At 39.6% G+C, this 17,368-nt stretch overlaps 1 protein-coding gene across 2 annotated transcripts in view; it reads left to right on the plus strand.

The window, feature by feature from the left end:
* Window positions 1–6,498: 6,498 nt before the first annotated feature.
* LOC131104564 (prickle-like protein 2) overlaps window positions 6,499–17,368 on the plus strand; it is a 29,741-nt gene continuing 18,871 nt past the window's right edge. For both annotated transcript variants that reach the window (XM_058051877.2, XM_058051878.2), the window contains exon 1: window positions 6,499–6,931. The gene's annotated coding sequence lies outside the window, so the exon portion shown is untranslated. The remainder of the gene's footprint in view (window positions 6,932–17,368) is intronic.

The raw sequence follows: 17,368 nt of genomic DNA on the forward strand, positions 1-17,368 counted from the left end.
CGTATCAAAGTATGTGTCATTCACATGAATGGCTTAACCTTTCCACCAACTCTTGGGGAACAAGTCCGGGAAAATTCTCAAGTAATTTCTGTCGCCTCTTTGATATTCCTTGTGAATAATAAGTCACCATAATGCCCAAAGCAAAGCAATGTCTTTTAGTGAGTAATTCCCTCACCTGCACTGTCCGTTCTTTCCTTTTTCTCGTTACGGATATGCCTTTTTTTCTGCTCTTTATGCAGCTGCTAGATAATGTGGACTTTTCTTTTCTGTAATGGCAGCTTCACGGGTGACAAAGTGGGACCACATAATGCTGCAACTGCTTCACGGATGTAAGGAGTAGTGGTTACGATGCATACCAATGTACCAAATACTTTGTGCATACTATGTTGTACACTGGCCGTAAACAGTACTTGACTTGGGTGTAAATAAGTCGTGTCAAAGCATGAATTGCTTACCAAGTGTGTACGTTTTTTGGATTCTTACTTTGAGGTTTTGATTTTAATGCAGACCTGCCAACATATACAAATTTATAGTACTCAACATTCAATTTGATTCCTGAATACGCTTATAGTATGCTTTTCCATTTTGTTGCATTTTCCTGGTTCAGTTGAATAAATATGATCAGTTTCACAGTATTTCAAATCAAGGTGGCGCATAAAAAATTTGGTCCTTTAGGGGGGCGTGACAGACAATAATAAAATATGTGATGTTACACATATCAGTATCGCAATTGGAAATTGTGAGTTTGACAATATCAGCATATCGAAACTAAACTAAACATTAACCATAATACCATTCAGTTATTCATTTTCTACCTCTTATCCTCACAAGGGTCACGGGGATGCTGGAGCCTATCCCAGCTGTCTTCGTGCAAGAGGCGGGGTACACCCTGGACTGGTGGCCAACCAAACAATCACAGGGCACATATAGACAAACAACCATTCACACTCACATTCATACCTATGGACAATTTGGAGTCACAAAGGTGATTAATCATGATTAGTTAATTTAAAAACTGTGATTAATCTGATAAAATTTTACATCTTTTGACAGCCGAAATTAACCTAGCATGTTTTTGGAATGTGGGAGGAAACCGGAGTACCCGCAGAAAACTCACGCATGCACGGGGAGAACATGTGAACGCCACACAGAGATGGCAAAGGTGGAATCGAACTCGGATCTCCTAGCTGTGTGGCCTGCGCGCTAACCACTCGTCCACTAATACTAAATCATTTCAATCAAGATAAGGTTTAAACAGAAAAAGGAGACATTTTTAACTAAAGTTGAAGTGTAAGTCATTTATTTTGTAAATATGTATTTTTTTCAACAACAGGCCGGCAGTACTTATTGTTGGTCTATGGTATTTATTTGTGCTTAAGCCAAAACATGACTCCAGTCGTCAAACCTGTACTGGTCCATTGTATTCCCTCGTCCCCTTATCTTTTGCCATTACCCTGCAATTACCACACATGGGTGCTACAAGCGGATGTGTATCAAATTTCTAACATGCCGCAGAATTAACACAATTTCCAATTAAGGCTTTCATTCCCTTGATGAGAGGAGGTACGCAGAGACAGATCAGCAGATGATGGATGAGGCTCCTGAGGGGTGACAGCAGGCTATGATGACTTAATGCTCCATCTGCTTGGCAACCTAATTTAACTCAATGTGGAATTATGGTCCTTGTCCATAATTCAACTCAGTTCTTCATACCTGGAAACCATCCTGTCAACCTATTTATTTATTTATTTATTTTTTCGTTGAAATAAAATGACACAATTCATAGTCATTGATATGAGCACATTAAAGTTCAACGTGTATAAATGCTTTCCCTGTATATTATGTATGTACAATCTCACAGTTGCTGCACAGGGCAACTTCCTGTTGCATGAGTGCTGACGGTTGCCTCCTTGTTTTCTACATTGAGCTATTTTTGGTTCCAAATGGCTGTCTGTCCTTTGAATCAAGTCTTTTTGAATTATTGATTTTGGGTGCACGTAGGATGCATCTACAGTCAATGTGACTTAAAAGCAACGGAAGCCTCCAGTCTGCCTGCCTGCCAACAAGTCACCTGCAAGCCAAGCAAGCAGCATAACAAATCACATCATATCAGCGTGGGCTGATTAGATGATGAGATATTATATTATTATTATATTCGGTAATGTAATATAATAATGTGTCGTAAGTAAACAAACAAAATGGGCTCTACTTGCGCTTTTCGTGAGCAGCGCAGCCTGGTGCAGCGTGGCGCACCCATGCCTCCGTCCCGCCCACCAGTGCAAATGTCGACAGAGACAGAGTGTCATCTTAACCAATCAAATGAACGCCTCTCATTGCCTTTAAATGCACAGGGTCCACTCGATATCAGAGACCACAATACCATGTAGACCACCTCTGTTTCTGTCACATTAAACACAGCAGCAGGCTAATCCAGGCTGCGTGCTTGTGATTCACCTACATAGGAGAATATTTGATGGTATATTCTCTGGATCTACTCTTCATCCTCCTTGCATCTTTTCAGATCACATGAACAATAAAGTTTGGGACCGGCTCTACGCTTGGGCAGTGATCAACAAATCACTGTTAGTATGCAAATGAGCAAAATGCAGTCAAGCAAAGATTAATATAACGTTGGTTAGTTATTAAAATCTGGATGTAGGATATTTCATGACAAAGTCCACTTCTGGAGGTTGAGGGCTGGACACACAGCTAATGTATAACGTGAATGTATAAAACCCTCTTAAGATCCCGTGCATGCCTAGAACTGGTCCTGATAAAGATTAAAAACAGAAAAATATGGACAATCACAGGTAAATCGAATCCAATCGTATGTCACACACCAATATTTTTTACTGAGTCACTTTGGGTAATTATGTTTTTATCAAAACTCAGAGTGGTGTCCTTAAACAGGCAACTCAGTTTAGCTGCGGCAATAATCAAGTTTCAAGAGTAAAAAGGTCATCCATTGCTTGGGACACGCCTTGGCACATACAGCTGAGTGTCGTCGGCATAACAGTGAAAGCTAATCTTATGTTTGTGAATGATGTTGCATGGCGGCTCATGTAAATGTTGAACAAAAGAGGGCCAAGCACTGATCCTTGTGGGACTCCGCAAGTCCCACGACAGTACACAGATGTCACATTATCATAAACTACACGATGCATCCAATACCCGAGATAGGATCATTTGTCACTTTTGCAAGTGCCGATTCAACGGAGTGGTTGACCCTGAAACCAGACCGAAGAGGTTCAAATAAACTACCCAAGGTCATGTGATCATTGAGTTGTTTCATCAAGTTTTTTTCAAGGATTTTTGAAACAAATGGGAGGTTAGACACTGGCCTATAATTAGAAACAATTAGACATTTTTTTAGTAGAGGTCGAATTACCACCGTCTTGAAAGCTGCAGGCACAGTGCCGGAGGAAAGCGATAGATTTATAATATTTAAGATTGAAGGAGCTAAAATTGGGAACAGCTCTTTAACGACTTTCCCAGGAAGCGGGTCAAGCAGACATGTTGTCTGTTTTGCTGCACTGACAAGTTTTGTAAGCCCGTCAAGGGATACTTCCTCAAAATAGGACAAAATAGCACAGTTGAGGAACTAATATTACGGCTGCTACAGCACTGATTCTTGTCAGAGCGGTGACATTGGGGTAAGACTCTGGAGGCGGGCCGTGGATGGAATACATTAAAACAGACCGTTTTCACAGGAAGCACGGAATCCAAAGAAATACAGCTGAATAGCTGAAAATTCTGGAAGAACTAGAAAGCTTTCTGTGCTGGTTATTGTGTGGAGCTGCTCTATAGGAGCCCACAACTCAATACAAAGGGCAGAAAAATGAACATAATAGCTCCACTTTAAAGACTTGATTTAGCTTAGGAAATAGGAGAATTTTATTATATTCACACTTGTGAGTAGATGATAAAGATTCATATTTTAAATATTTTTTGTGGGGTGTATAAACCTGGCTATTTAACTACCATCTTAAGCTGACATATAACGGAAAAAAATGTGGCTTTTTTGGTGCTGCATTGAAGACCTTGTGTTGAGGTGAGAATAAAACTTTTGTAAGTGCCGTACAAGGATGGGGAGGGCCCCCCCTTGACTGGGTTTGCCGTGGGATCTTAATGACAAAATACGTCTTTGCTCACAAGGCCAGGCGCAAAGACCATAAAAATGTGTCGTAAAATAACCGTTGGGGAGTCAGGTTATTGCAGGAAGAGTTTGAACAAGAAAACGCCAGTATTCCAGTATACGTGATGCCAGGACTAGTCCCATGATATTAAAGAGCCCCTATAGAGCAGCTACACACAATAACCCGCACAGAAAATCCTATTTTATTTTAGGATATTATTTTTATTTATTACTGTGATTGGTCACATGCCCAACGTGATTCCTAACTATGAACCATAGAGAAGTCGGCCCCTCTGTGACATCACAAATGGGCAGTTTTTGTGTGTGAAATTGAGTTGTTCAGTAACTAACTAATGCTGATGAATCCCTTGTGAAATCAAATAACCTGATTTGCGTTTCAGCAGGAGCAAAATAGTTGACATATTTTTGATTTTGGTTTTGTCGTTTTGGACAAGTTTTGGATTTTCTTAGTTTTCAGCTATTTTTTTGTCTTGCGCTTTTATTTTTTTTTTTTTGTTTCCTGTTCGGCATGATTTCAAACTGCTTAGAGGTCACTAGAAAGAATGTGCAACGTCACTTCTTTTTCCTAAGTTGTCAGCGCTACTAGTTGCAAATTGTATATTTGTATATTGTATATATACTTATTTAATCTTGTATACAGTATATTGTGTATTTTATAAATATATTTTAAAAAGAATTGATTGAAAATTACATGTGAATTGTTTGTACAGTACACTGTTTTGTTTTTGTTCTATTAGACTGAAGGTGACCTTTTGTGTCAAAAGAAAAAAAAAGTCCAGAATCGCAATTGGAAAAGGGACACTGGGACATAATCGCTCCATCACCATAACGGATTTCGTTGTAAACATTCACACTTGAATGTGACACAACCTGGAAATGGAAAAAAACTCACACAGCAAAATGTGTTTTCACCCAGAGGAAATACCGGTAAGTACTTTCTAGCTTGGTTGTTGTTCGTGTGTGTGTTTTTTTTAGAAGGAATAAAATCACCTGTACAATCTTAGTAGTATGAATTTTATTTATTATTTTTTTTTTTTTGCCCTTGCTAATGCAAAAGTAAAGAGCTGTCCAGTATTCCGCAACCAGGATGAAAACCGCATTGAACCTCTTCGACCAACGGTCGTACCCTGGTAAAGACTTTCCCAGTGAGACTGAGGAGTGTGATCCCCCTATAGTTGGAACACACCCTTCGTCACCCCGGTCTACCAATGCAAAGGTACTGTTCCCGACTTCCACGCAATGTTGAAGAGACATGTCAACCAAGAGAGCCCCAAAATCCAGATCCTTGAGGAACTAGGGGAGAAAGCTTTGCCATTGAGGAGCATTTTGACCACGCCAGATACCTTCGCCACGGTGATGGAACTGTCTGTGTTCGTGTCCTCTGATTCTGCTTCCTCTGTGGAAGGTATGTCAGTGGGATTGAGAAGGGTTACTCAAGGGTTACTCAAAGTATGGGTGAAAACCGGACCACTAGGTGCTCACCCGAGAGCCCCTGCCCAGGGGCGGCTCCAGGGTGAGGCCCTGGTATCCCACATTCCCTATCAGGAGCATATAGACATAGACATTGCCAACGAAATGTCGTTGCCTGGCCCCCGTGTAATAAAAATAAAAATAAAAATAAAAATAAAAATAAAAATAAAAATAAAAATAAAAATAAAAATAAAAATAAAAATAAAAATAAAAATAAAAATAAAAATAAAAATAAAAATAAAAATAAAAATATAATAAAAATAAAAAATAAAAATGTGGAGAATAAATAGATGACATCAAATATGAACAATGTACAGCGCAAACAGTAATTTGTACAAATTTAAAATAAATAACAATAATTTAAAATTTTGCTTGTGCGTGTGGGCAGGTAGAGGGACTTATTTGGCATTGAGCAGTCTGATAGCCAGGGGGAAGTAGCTGTCTCTAAACCTGGTTGTTCTACAGCGGATGCTGCAGAGCCTTCTCCCTGACGCCAGGCGAGAAACCAGTCCATGCTGGGGGTGTGTGTGGGGTCAGAGTAGATCCGACGGGCTTTTTGATAAGCAGCGGGTGTTTGCTATGTCCTTAATGGGGGGGCTCTAAAACTAAAGATTTTTTTTTTTTACATTGTTGTTGTGAAAACTTTTTTCTGTTTTTTATGTTTTTTGTTTCGTAAACACGCCCTTGTGATTTTCAAGTGGATTTGTTTCTACCAGGAACACAGGAACATACAGTACTTGTGTAATTCTGATCCAAGGCTGCGTGCCACCGCCATGATTGGCTGAAAGCTGATGACTCATTTGAACAGGCTTGAGAGAGGCTGGCAAGGAGAGGGTGGGTGGATATTGGCGGTTCGGGGGATGGTCAGGAGGAGTGCTAGGTGGTGTACATGGGGGCAACATGAGGTGGGTGAGTCGATTTCACCCACAACCTCTACTATTTTTTTTACACTGTTGTTGTGGGAAGACGGTTTCACACTCACGCACACACATAAATCCATGCAAATGGAGTCAACTTTATGGACACACATTTTCCCAGACACGAGGGAGTGATAGCGAGAGAGAGAGAGAGAGAGAGAGGGAGGGAGGAAGGGAGAGAAACTGATGACAGCCAGCAGCCCACAGCCTCTTCTCCGCTGTTGCTACAGTTGGGCGAAAGGCGGTACAGGCAGAGTTGCTCGTCGTCTCTGAGACTGGAAAGGAAGCGGCGTGCCGTGAGTCGTTTGTCAGTTTTGCTGGTATGAGTCCAGTTTGAGCAACTCACTCACTGCAACGTCTGAGTCGCTGGGAGCTGCCGCGGAGGCAGGTGAGCATCTGCAGCATCTTGATGGAAACGCTCCTTCTTAGCCTTAGCCTCGCCGTGGCGATGACCTCATCAGGAAGTGTGCATTTAAAAACCAGAAATGCTTTTGCTAAAAGTTTTCCTAATGAAACAGGTGCTTCTATTATAAGGTGAGAGCGGAGGAGGTGTTTTTTTTCATGTGAGCGTGAAGGTTTGTTTATCTCCTGAGTGACAGGTGAAAAAGACTACTGGGACTTAGGGAAAAGGATACCTTTTCCCAGTGTTTAGATCCATGTGTCCCTGAAGGAGAGGGTTTTTTCTTTTTTCAACCTCAGGCTTGTTTAGAAACCAAACAAAGAAATAAGAAAAACAAGAATCCATTTGTGATGCGGCGCTTATGGTGGACTGGAGTATCTGAAGCAATGCAAATGTGCTCACACATTGTAGCTCACAGCGTGTGGACACAGTAGTAAATCGACAGCTTCCGTGGAAAATCTGGAGGTGTTTACGTTTCAGATTTTGCCTGTTTTTCTTGAGCTTAGCGTGAGCCTTTCATCTCGGATACAGAAGAGAATGATTGCATGCGTTCTTATTTGTTGTTGTACTGACTAGAAGGCAATCCGTGTAGTACAAGATTGTCTAATTGAGATGAGAGATTGCCAAGAATATTTGCTTTATTTTATAATAGAACTGAACACACTCGGAATATTATCCGTGCATTATGGAATATGTTAGTTTGAACGTGGTTTTATTGTTTGTGTAAAGAGGAATTTGATAACAATAAGTGACAGCTCATTGTGAAACTCACTTGATCTAAATCACTGTTCACCTCCGCTGCTTCTCCTCCATTTTAGAATTCTTGTCACTGTTGCATCGTGGGATGTAATTTGTGTGTAATGGCAGCGGCGGCTTGTCAGTAACTGCACGGAATCAAGCAGGTCCCGCCTTTCGGGGACACAACTTGTGCAGTGAACTTATGTCACATAGGCCACAGATGGAGAGCACAGAGGTGTATTGGGTTTTATAAAAAATAATAATAATAATAATAATTTAAAAAAAGCTTCTCATGGTTGCATGAGGTTTCACAGGGAGACATGATCCTGGCTGACACTGTGATTAAATGTTTTGCACCTTCTGTGGATGTGGATGCTTGGATCCAAGTGTCAAATCTGTTAGCAATGGTGATGTCGAGGAATCAGTTACACACGTCCTTTTACCATCCATCCATCCATCCATCCATCCCTACCTTCATGTTGCTCCCACCAGATTTGTAATGTCTCTTCACTTTCAGCGAGCACTACACCCCCTCCCACCAGCAGCAGCAGCAGCAGCAGCAGCAGCAGCAGCAGCAGCACCACTCTGGTCACCACAGAAACGGCTGATTCAGAAAGGGTGGGCAGGTGTCTCCGAGCTAGCTGCTGTGCCCCATACAGCGCTTTCACATTGCACTGGCGCTTGTGTGCTGCTTTTATGTGCCTGAGATGCTGACAGCTCAGGTGGCTCGCTTACATGTACATAAATACAACAAAAGGCTATTATTTGTCCGCCTCTCAAAGGACCTGTTTGGTATTTAGCTGAATTATTTTTTAATTGTCAGCATTTTTTTTTGTCAGATCCCAGATTATATATATTTTTTTAAATCTTTATCAATAAATTCTGTTCTGTAATTCATACGTTTGGGTGTCAAGAGGTTCGTTTAGCTAAAAGACATTCAGCACCTGGATCGCTGTCACCCCGTGTGTGTTTAAAGACGACGGCGTGCTCGTTAATAATGTACACTCTTACGACCTGAACCTTTAATAATAGATATTCCATGACCTTTCTCTTATATAAGATGGAAAAATAACATAATAACATGGAGTGGAGGAGTAGAAGGTCGAAATGAACTGACGGCGTTACACAAATCTCCACTTTGTCAGGAATAATTATCAGTTACCAAATATGCATAATTGCTGCTGTAATTGCAGATTTTTTTTTTTGTTTTGTTTTGTAATTGTTGTTTAATCCGTTTTGCTGCATACTTTTGCTGGATGACTTCAGTTGCCATGGTGATGGTGACTAGAGTTGCTTGTAACGCTGCATTTTTGAAAGGTATCAGAACAGGAAATTAAACTTGTGTTTCCAAGTTGGACCCCATGAGCTTGTCCTGCTGTGCCGGATTAAATTAAAATGGGAATACGGTCGCTCCAAGGAAACGATGATGGAAGGCAGCCTTTTTACACTGATGTCTTTTTCATTTTTGAACATTAATTTCGCTAATCCTGTAATGAATATTATTTAATTTCTAAAATTGGATGGATGGATGGATGGATGGATAGACTTCCTTTATTGTCATTGCACAAAAAAACAGCAGTGAAATAGCCAACGAAATGTCGTTGCCTGGCTCCCGTATAATACCAGAGACATAAAAATAAAAATAAAAATAAAAATAAAAATAAAAATAAAAATAAAAATAAAAATAAAAATAAAAATAAAAATAAAAATAAAAATAAAAATAAAAATAAAAATAAAAACATTATATATTTTATCTTAAATTAAGAAATATAGACAATAAATAGATGACACCGAATATATAAACAATTGCCTTTATAAGAATATAATACCCTCCAGTTTTCCCTGGAAAACTCATATTTGCCCATTTACAGAACTCTCCCATTGAAATACTTTCAAACAAAATAATTTCCGGTATTGCCGTAGCAACACACCCTCCGTAGTTTTCTTGGGACTTTAGGACTGCTGATCAAAAATCACCATTTCCCTAGTTTCCTTTATTTTCAGAAAAAAAATCCCCGATTACCAGGCACGCTCAGCTATAAAAGTCTTAACAACTGAAAATAGGTTGAATCATGTGCTTTGTTTTTAATTCCGAGTGTAAAAGGTGTACTCTATATGTGTGACTACTGCAGACGTTTGACATCATGCCGTGTTCAGCCATTACAGTCAGCAGTGACGCAGCCCAAGACTGCCAGAACAAAGGACCAAGAGCCTACCCAGTCACCACGGAGACAAACTCAGCACAGATGCTGACAAAGATGCCATAATTTCACAAATTAGATTGGAAGTGTTATGAAACCTGAATGCGCACCGGCTGCTTGGAGTCCAGGTACTGGAGGGGCCTGAAGGCCTTTGTTTTGGGAGCCGCTTTATTTGGTAATGGACTTTTACACATAAATAAGAGGTGTGAGGAGGGCAATTTTTTTATATACTCAATACTTGTTGGAACTTCTGTGATGGATAAACAATGCGACAGCAGTCTTACTAAATGGGACACATACAGTAAAACACAAAATAAATCATAAAAGATTATTTGAGTAGCGAATCTGGATAATTACCTACGTCAATAATTTGTCATTGACCTTTTGTAACAATAGGAATTGGTCTTTTTGTTTGGGTTTAGAGTTCATGTATATGGCTGTATTTGTGTCCGTGTCAAAGAGACCCAGTAAGCAAGGCAAGTGTACAAATGAATCTTTTTTTCATGTTTATTATGATTAAATTGACCAGAGAACGCCCCGGCATCTGTGACGTCAGCGGCACCCGTATAAAAAGTTAGCAGACGGAGTAGCGCCGCACGGAGCTGGTGAGAGCCTGCAACGGCCGCGATGGTGTCGCGATTGATCCAGTTCGATCGCAGGGTTACGGGCTGTCAGTGTGACGACCGCGGCTGAAGTCGAGACTGGATGTAAATAAGCAAAAGACAGTGGGCACGATCGTGCATCAGTCACTGACAATGGTTTTTTTTTTTAGCGTCTGTTTGCTTAGGCTGGTGATATGAAAAAATACTTGTAGTCGTAAAAACTACTTGTAGTACTGAACGCGGTACTGAACCGCTCATTAAAAATAATTAAAAAGTCTGAATAATAAACAATATATATAGCAACTACTGATCAATCTGTGTCAGACTTAATAATTAACAGCTTTAAGTCCAGAATATTTCTTCTCCGTTCTTGATAGCAGTTTCAATTCTTGAAGTGTAATACCAGCTTGTGAACAAGGTGCTAATAGGCCGCATCTAATTAGCCAGTATAGGTAGTTCTTGCCTGAAATTATTTCTTCTCTGTCTTTGGTCTGGTTTTACAAATGTTTTACTCTTTTGAACGCATATTGTTTTGAGAAGCAAAACTCTTTACTTAAGTGACCCCACCAACTAGTTGGAACTATTTTCCTCAACACCAGAACACAATGCCTTCACTTTATTAGTTTTTTTTCAGCTTGTCTCTATATTAGTTTATATCTAAAGTTACTTTTAGCAGACCTGCATTGACTGGCCGCAACATTAGGTATACATAATGCTTGATGCTGCACAAGGGCGGCATCAAGCATTATGCACAAACAGCTTGCATAAGCGGGCTAGAATATTACGCCCCTTTCAATACTTTGCAGTAGGCACCTTGCAATCTTTAACTTGTTTCATAAAATACACCGTGGTTTTAACAAGGCAGCGGGCACGATCGTGCATCAGTCACTGACGGTGTTTTTTTTTTTTTTTTTTGTCTTTTCTGCTTGCTTGCTGGTGATATAAAGTCAGTTAGAAAACTGCTTGTAAGGAACGTTGTGCTTTTGAGAAAAAAATCCAGTCAACAAGGCTGATTATTTTCTCGAGGAAATAATCACACATATTACAGCTTCTGATCAATGCATGTCGATTTTAGATTTAAAATAAAGTACATATTTAAACCCCGCCCAATTCTGGTTATGTTTGTGCCGCCAACTCGAGTACAGATACAGATCATTTAGATTTAGCGGTGTACTCTGTGTACACTCTGTGTACATGTACTCTGTGGTACAAGCTCACAAGAAAATATGCTACTTTCAGCGTACCCCAGTGTTTAACTGATCGTTATTGCTAACCATACCTGTAGGCATTGTGTATTTAAATTTCCCATCCATCTGTCGCTCACTTCCTTATGAATGTGGCAGTGCAGGAATTCACAAAGTCACTGTGACCTCACAAAAGCTGCCCCTGGCCATCACTTGGCAACTAATGGGATGAAAAATGAGATTTTTTACCAAACAGTCACTTCATTGAGGCATCATAATGGTCTATATAAAACTCAGTCGGCCAGAAAAACATGTAAAATAGTTACACGTATTATTTATTATTTTAGTATTTTCTTGACAGCCATGTTTACTGCTGGAAACAAATTAAGGTTGGAGCTATGGAATATTTTAGTAATCAAGGATTCTACTGAAATTTTTGTTGATTTATCGAGTAATTGGTTGGTTGAAGACCAATAATACATTTACAAAAAAAGAAAACATTTAACTAAATAATGAACAATCAATTGTTTTAAATTTGATAGATAATCAAGCGTTTGATTTCTTATTTTTATTTTTAGGGCTGTATATACTATATGCATTGCATTTTGACTTCAAGCATAGCAAACAGTTCCCGGGGGAGTCTAACTGGTGTGAATGAAGCAGGCGGATTCAGGTAATATAAATGGGTGAATAGGTACAAATACGGATACAAATACAGATAGAGATAGTCGTGTACTCGCTCAGCCAGCACCTCAACCTGAAGAAGTGGATTGCACTCAAACATCCATCCATTTTTTATGACGCTTATCCTCCTTAGGGTCGCGTGTGAAAGGGGAGATAAGTGGCGCTGTCATGTGTGTCAGTTTTCACTTGTAAGATTTGGATTTTGGGGAAGGAAAGACATTTATTTAGGGGGGCGTTTATTTAGATGGAGTACATGCAAAGAGGATGAGGAGGAAATGTTCTCCTACGAGATGCACGGTGATGGAGTGGTTTGCGCACAGGGCACACAGCTAGGAGACCTGAGTTTGATTCCATCCTCGGCCATCTCTGTGTGGAGTTTGCATCCCACATTCCAAAAACATGCTGGGTTAATTGGTGACACCAAATTGTCCATAGGTATGAATGTGAGTGTGAATGGTTGTTTGTCTATATGTGCCCTGTGATTGGCTGGCTGGGATAGGCTCGTGAGGACAAGCGGTAGAAAATGAATGAATAAATCAATGAATGTTCTCCGATTTGGTGATGACGGAGAAGAGTCTACATGGTGACGCTCATTGTGGCTTCTGATGCGCAGTCCAGTGGGCCCTGCACATTGAAAGGCAATGAGAGGTGTTCATAACGAGTTTTAGAACAAGTATCTGGCACATCTTTAATGCAAACATTGTTTTATTTTATATTTATTTCACATTTATTTTATATATTTGTATTTTTTTATTTTATTAAAAAAAAAAATAATTTTTACATATATTTTTTATATTTATTATTATAATTTGATTATTTTGTATTGTAAGTTTTAAAGCTGAGCTAATATTCAAAACCCTCTGCAGTTTGGTCATGAACCGAGACGTTTCCCCTTGGAACCGATGTCTCTTCACCGCTGCTGTCGTTCTTTTATACTCCTCATGTCACGCCATGCAATCTGCTTCTCACTTTCTTTCCTTTCTTTTCACCAAAATCTTATTCCCTCATCTACTTCCTATCAATTTTTATTAATTGTACCCGCTGAGAGCAGTGCTTATCACCAAATTCTTCATTGACTCATTCACACAGCCATATGACAAAGGTCAGAGGTCAGTAAAAAGGCTGAATCAGACATAATAACCATGTATGCAGAGTGATAGCCTCACTTGTTCCATGTTTGTGTTATTAATCCAGTTTCTCAATCGATGTGGTTTAGATGGTTTCAGGCTTTAAGTTTGATCTTTTAGCTATTTTCATCTCCATCGTCCACCCCATCCTATTGTCTGTACTTGTTTTGTCAAAGTCAAGTTTTTTGTCTTTTTGTTCATTTTTGCGTGACTCATTACTTGTTGATCACTGTACTGCACAAAAGACACTTCAACAATGACACAGGCAGTGGAATGAATCAAACAGTGGCGCTTCACTCGTTTTCATTTTGGGTTACAAACCATAAAAGAGCAAAATACATTTGGATGTAAAGGACTGTCCATGTAAGATGTGTAAGATCTTCTTTTTTCTTTATGTGTCGCCTTCAAGCACGAGATCTCAATGAAGAGTTTCTCTACCATCAATCACTGGCATCTCACTAATTGTTCATGCAGGCTACATGGTCTACATGTCAATCATCACGAGCAACACCCAGTTTTTATGCCGTTCTTCGAATATCCACCCATTTTCTGTACTGCTTGTGCTATTCCAAGTTGCAAAGAGCTGGAGCCTATCCCAGTTCCGGGGACTGCTCGCCAGTTGGTCACAAGGCACATATACTCTGCGTAAATTAACTATTTCCTGTTGGAAATGACATTATTCCTCACCCTAACAAGTTAAGTCAAGCCAATTTTATTTGCGCTTTTTGCACGTTCTTTACTTTTCTGTTACGAGAAGGAAAAAAAACATGCAAACTCAGTCTTGAACCAGTCCTGATGTGCTATATATATCACTATATTGACACTTACTATGGTACCCATTATGGCATTGTATGGTCATACATTTGTTCACTTCCTGCTTTCCTAATATAGTTAAAAGTTTTTTTTGTAATTTTTGTCACATACCTAATACTTCGGTATGTGACAAAAAAATGTGTCACATACCTCGTACTTCGGTATGTGACAAAATATTAAAAATTTAAAAAAAAACTTAAACTATATTAGGAAAGCAGGAAGTGAACAAATGTATGACCATACTCGTACTTTGGTATGTGACAAAAAATTACAAAATTTAAAAAAAAACAACCTTAAACTGTATTACGGAAAGCAGGAAGTGAACAAATGTAACAGTTAGTGATTGTAAAAGTACCAGATGGAGGGGTAGGATTTAATAAGCTTTGCTTCTTCCTACTCCTTTTGGACATGTGGAACTGGGAACTGATTATGGGATGCATTCAATTGTAATCTGATGCATGTTCAAATGAAATAAAACCATTACCATTACCATTACCATTACCATCTCCTGACCATGCACCTAACATGCTAACCACTCAAACACTGTGCGATGGTATTAGATATACAAAATGTATTAAAAATATATTAAACAGCTTAACAATAAATCAGACAAAATAGAATGGATGGTCAAATCTCTTGACGACTGGTGACATCTTGTCCGAGGCGATGTTCTTCACACAAAGCACATCCTTCACCAGATTGTCACAAGTCCTGATTTTGACTGTGTGTGTGTGTGTGTGTGTCCTTATCTATGTAGCTACTGATGCTGGCATTTCCTAGATGTCTCATGCTTACACTACCCTTGGATGACCTTTGACTCACTCGAACTAAACCTCTTTTTATTTTATTACGACCAAAGATTTGGTGATAAATAATTCAACTTTGCGGGACAAATACTAGAAGTTAAGTTGTAAATGTAGGTCAGTGTTTCTGGTAATGGTAATGGTAATGGTAATGGTAATGGTAATGGTAATGGTAATGGTAATGGTTTTATTTCATTTGAACATGTATCAGATTACAATTGAATGCATCACATAATCAGTTCCCAGTTCCACATGTCCAAAAGAAGTAGGAAGAAGCAAAGCTTATTAAATCCTACCCCTCCGTCTGGTACTTTTACAATCAGTAACTGTTACATTTGTTCACTTCCTGCTTTCCTAATATGGTTTATTTTATTTTATTTTATTTTATTTTATTTTATTTTATTTTATTTTATTTTAGTTTAGTTTAGTTTAGTTTAGTTTAGTTTAGTTTAGTTTAGTTTAGTTTAGTTTAGTTTTATTTGTTTTTTGTCCCATACCGAAGTACTCGGTGATATGAGCATCCAATGCCATAATGGGTACCATAGTAAGTGTCAATATAGTGATATATATAGCACATCATGACTGGTTCAAGACTCTTCATCCTTGTATTTCTAATTGTTTCTAATGTGTTTCTAATCATGTTTAGGCCAGCAGAGAAGGCTTTGCTGGCCTTGACTGCACACCACTGCTGTAACCCAAACATTGGACAAAAGCCCATTTCACAATATAGGTGCAATGCTGCGATGCAACAGCACAACACTGCATTGACTGTCATTACTGTACAGCAACAGAACCCAATGACCCGTTTAAGCGAAGTTCCTCAAGACCAAAATGTCATCCGGTTGTTGTATGTGCACGACTCCATTCTAGCGTGATGTCAGACCAGAGGGAGGACTTGTAAAATGCATAGCAACAGAGTCTTTCTCTCCTGTCCTCCCTTTCTCACAAATGCACACTCCCACGAAAACACACACACACACACACACACACTTGGCTCTGTGGAATGATAACAGCTCATACACCCTCAAGCACAACATGTAAATGGTTTTGCACAAGAGGATTTGTTTTTGTGTGTGAAGCGGCAGTCAAGGGAGCCAATGCACTGCTCATCCATTGAATGCAACCCCGCATAGGTCACAGTGCACGGAGTCTTGTGTGTGTTTGTGTATTTGTGTGTTGTGTGTGACAGGCGCTGTCACACGGCCCGTTTGGCCTTGCCTGTCATTGCACCTGATCACGCCTGTCAAATGATCTGATTAAAGTCCTTACAAACGGAAGAGCCTATAGCAGCTATCCATTTCCCCCTCGGAGGTTTGCCGGGTGTACAAGCAGTGGCAGAGAGAGCCTTGCCTGTTGAAAGCCTGCAATTCTATTTCAGGCGATCCCACACACAGTGGGAGAGGGGCTGAATGTGTCACCCTTTAATTGCAGCATTTCAGCTCCTTGTGAATTCTTTCGCATCTGTAGGTAAGAGAGCCCTACTTTGGATTTCGGGAACACACCTCCAGCAATTAGCACATCAGGGCGTGCGTGTTTGTGGCTGTAAGTGTGTGTTCCATTTTGTTTTATTTGACTCCCCTTTTTCGGACCGCTGGATACAGTATATAGAAAGTCAGTCTTTCCAGCTCCCGATGACGACATTAGCCAAATATTCCAATTCCTTTCGGGTTATTGGCTCAAACGGAAACAATCGAATCTCATCTAAAAATTAAAAAAAAGAATGTAACCTTTGTATACACCTCATTCCGAAAGAAAAGTATCAATCCGAATGAATATATAATCGGATTCAAGGGGTGGAATATTCCTTTCCCCAATCCGATTGAAGTATCTTGGACCCGCTCAATCGGAAAGTTGTCAGACTACATTTTTTCATTCTTCTTCTGTTGTTTATTGGCGGTTGGCAAGCAGCTTTCGTGTGCATTAGCGCCATCTGTGGAACAGAATCAGTGGAATAGAAAGTCAGTCTTTCCAGCTCCCGATGACGACATTAGCCACGTATACATGGACCCAAATATTCCAATTCCTTTCGGGTTATTGGCTCAAACGGAAAGAATTGAATCTCATCTAAAAATTCAAAAAAAGAATGTAACCTTTGTATACACCTCATTCCGAAAGAAAAGTGCCAATCCGAATGAATATATAATCGGATTCACAGGGTTGGAATATTCCGTTCCCCAATCCAATTGAGGTATCTTGTACCCGCTCAATCGGAAAGTTGTCAGACTGCGTTCTTCTTCGTGGTGTTTTTCTTCTTCTGTTGTTTATTGGCGGTT

Source organism: Doryrhamphus excisus, linkage group LG15, assembly GCF_037039965.1.
Source record: "Doryrhamphus excisus strain RoL-2023G ecotype Guam linkage group LG15, RoL_Dexc_Guam_v1.1, whole genome shotgun sequence".
In the NCBI taxonomy this organism is placed as follows: domain Eukaryota; kingdom Metazoa; phylum Chordata; class Actinopteri; order Syngnathiformes; family Syngnathidae; genus Doryrhamphus; species Doryrhamphus excisus.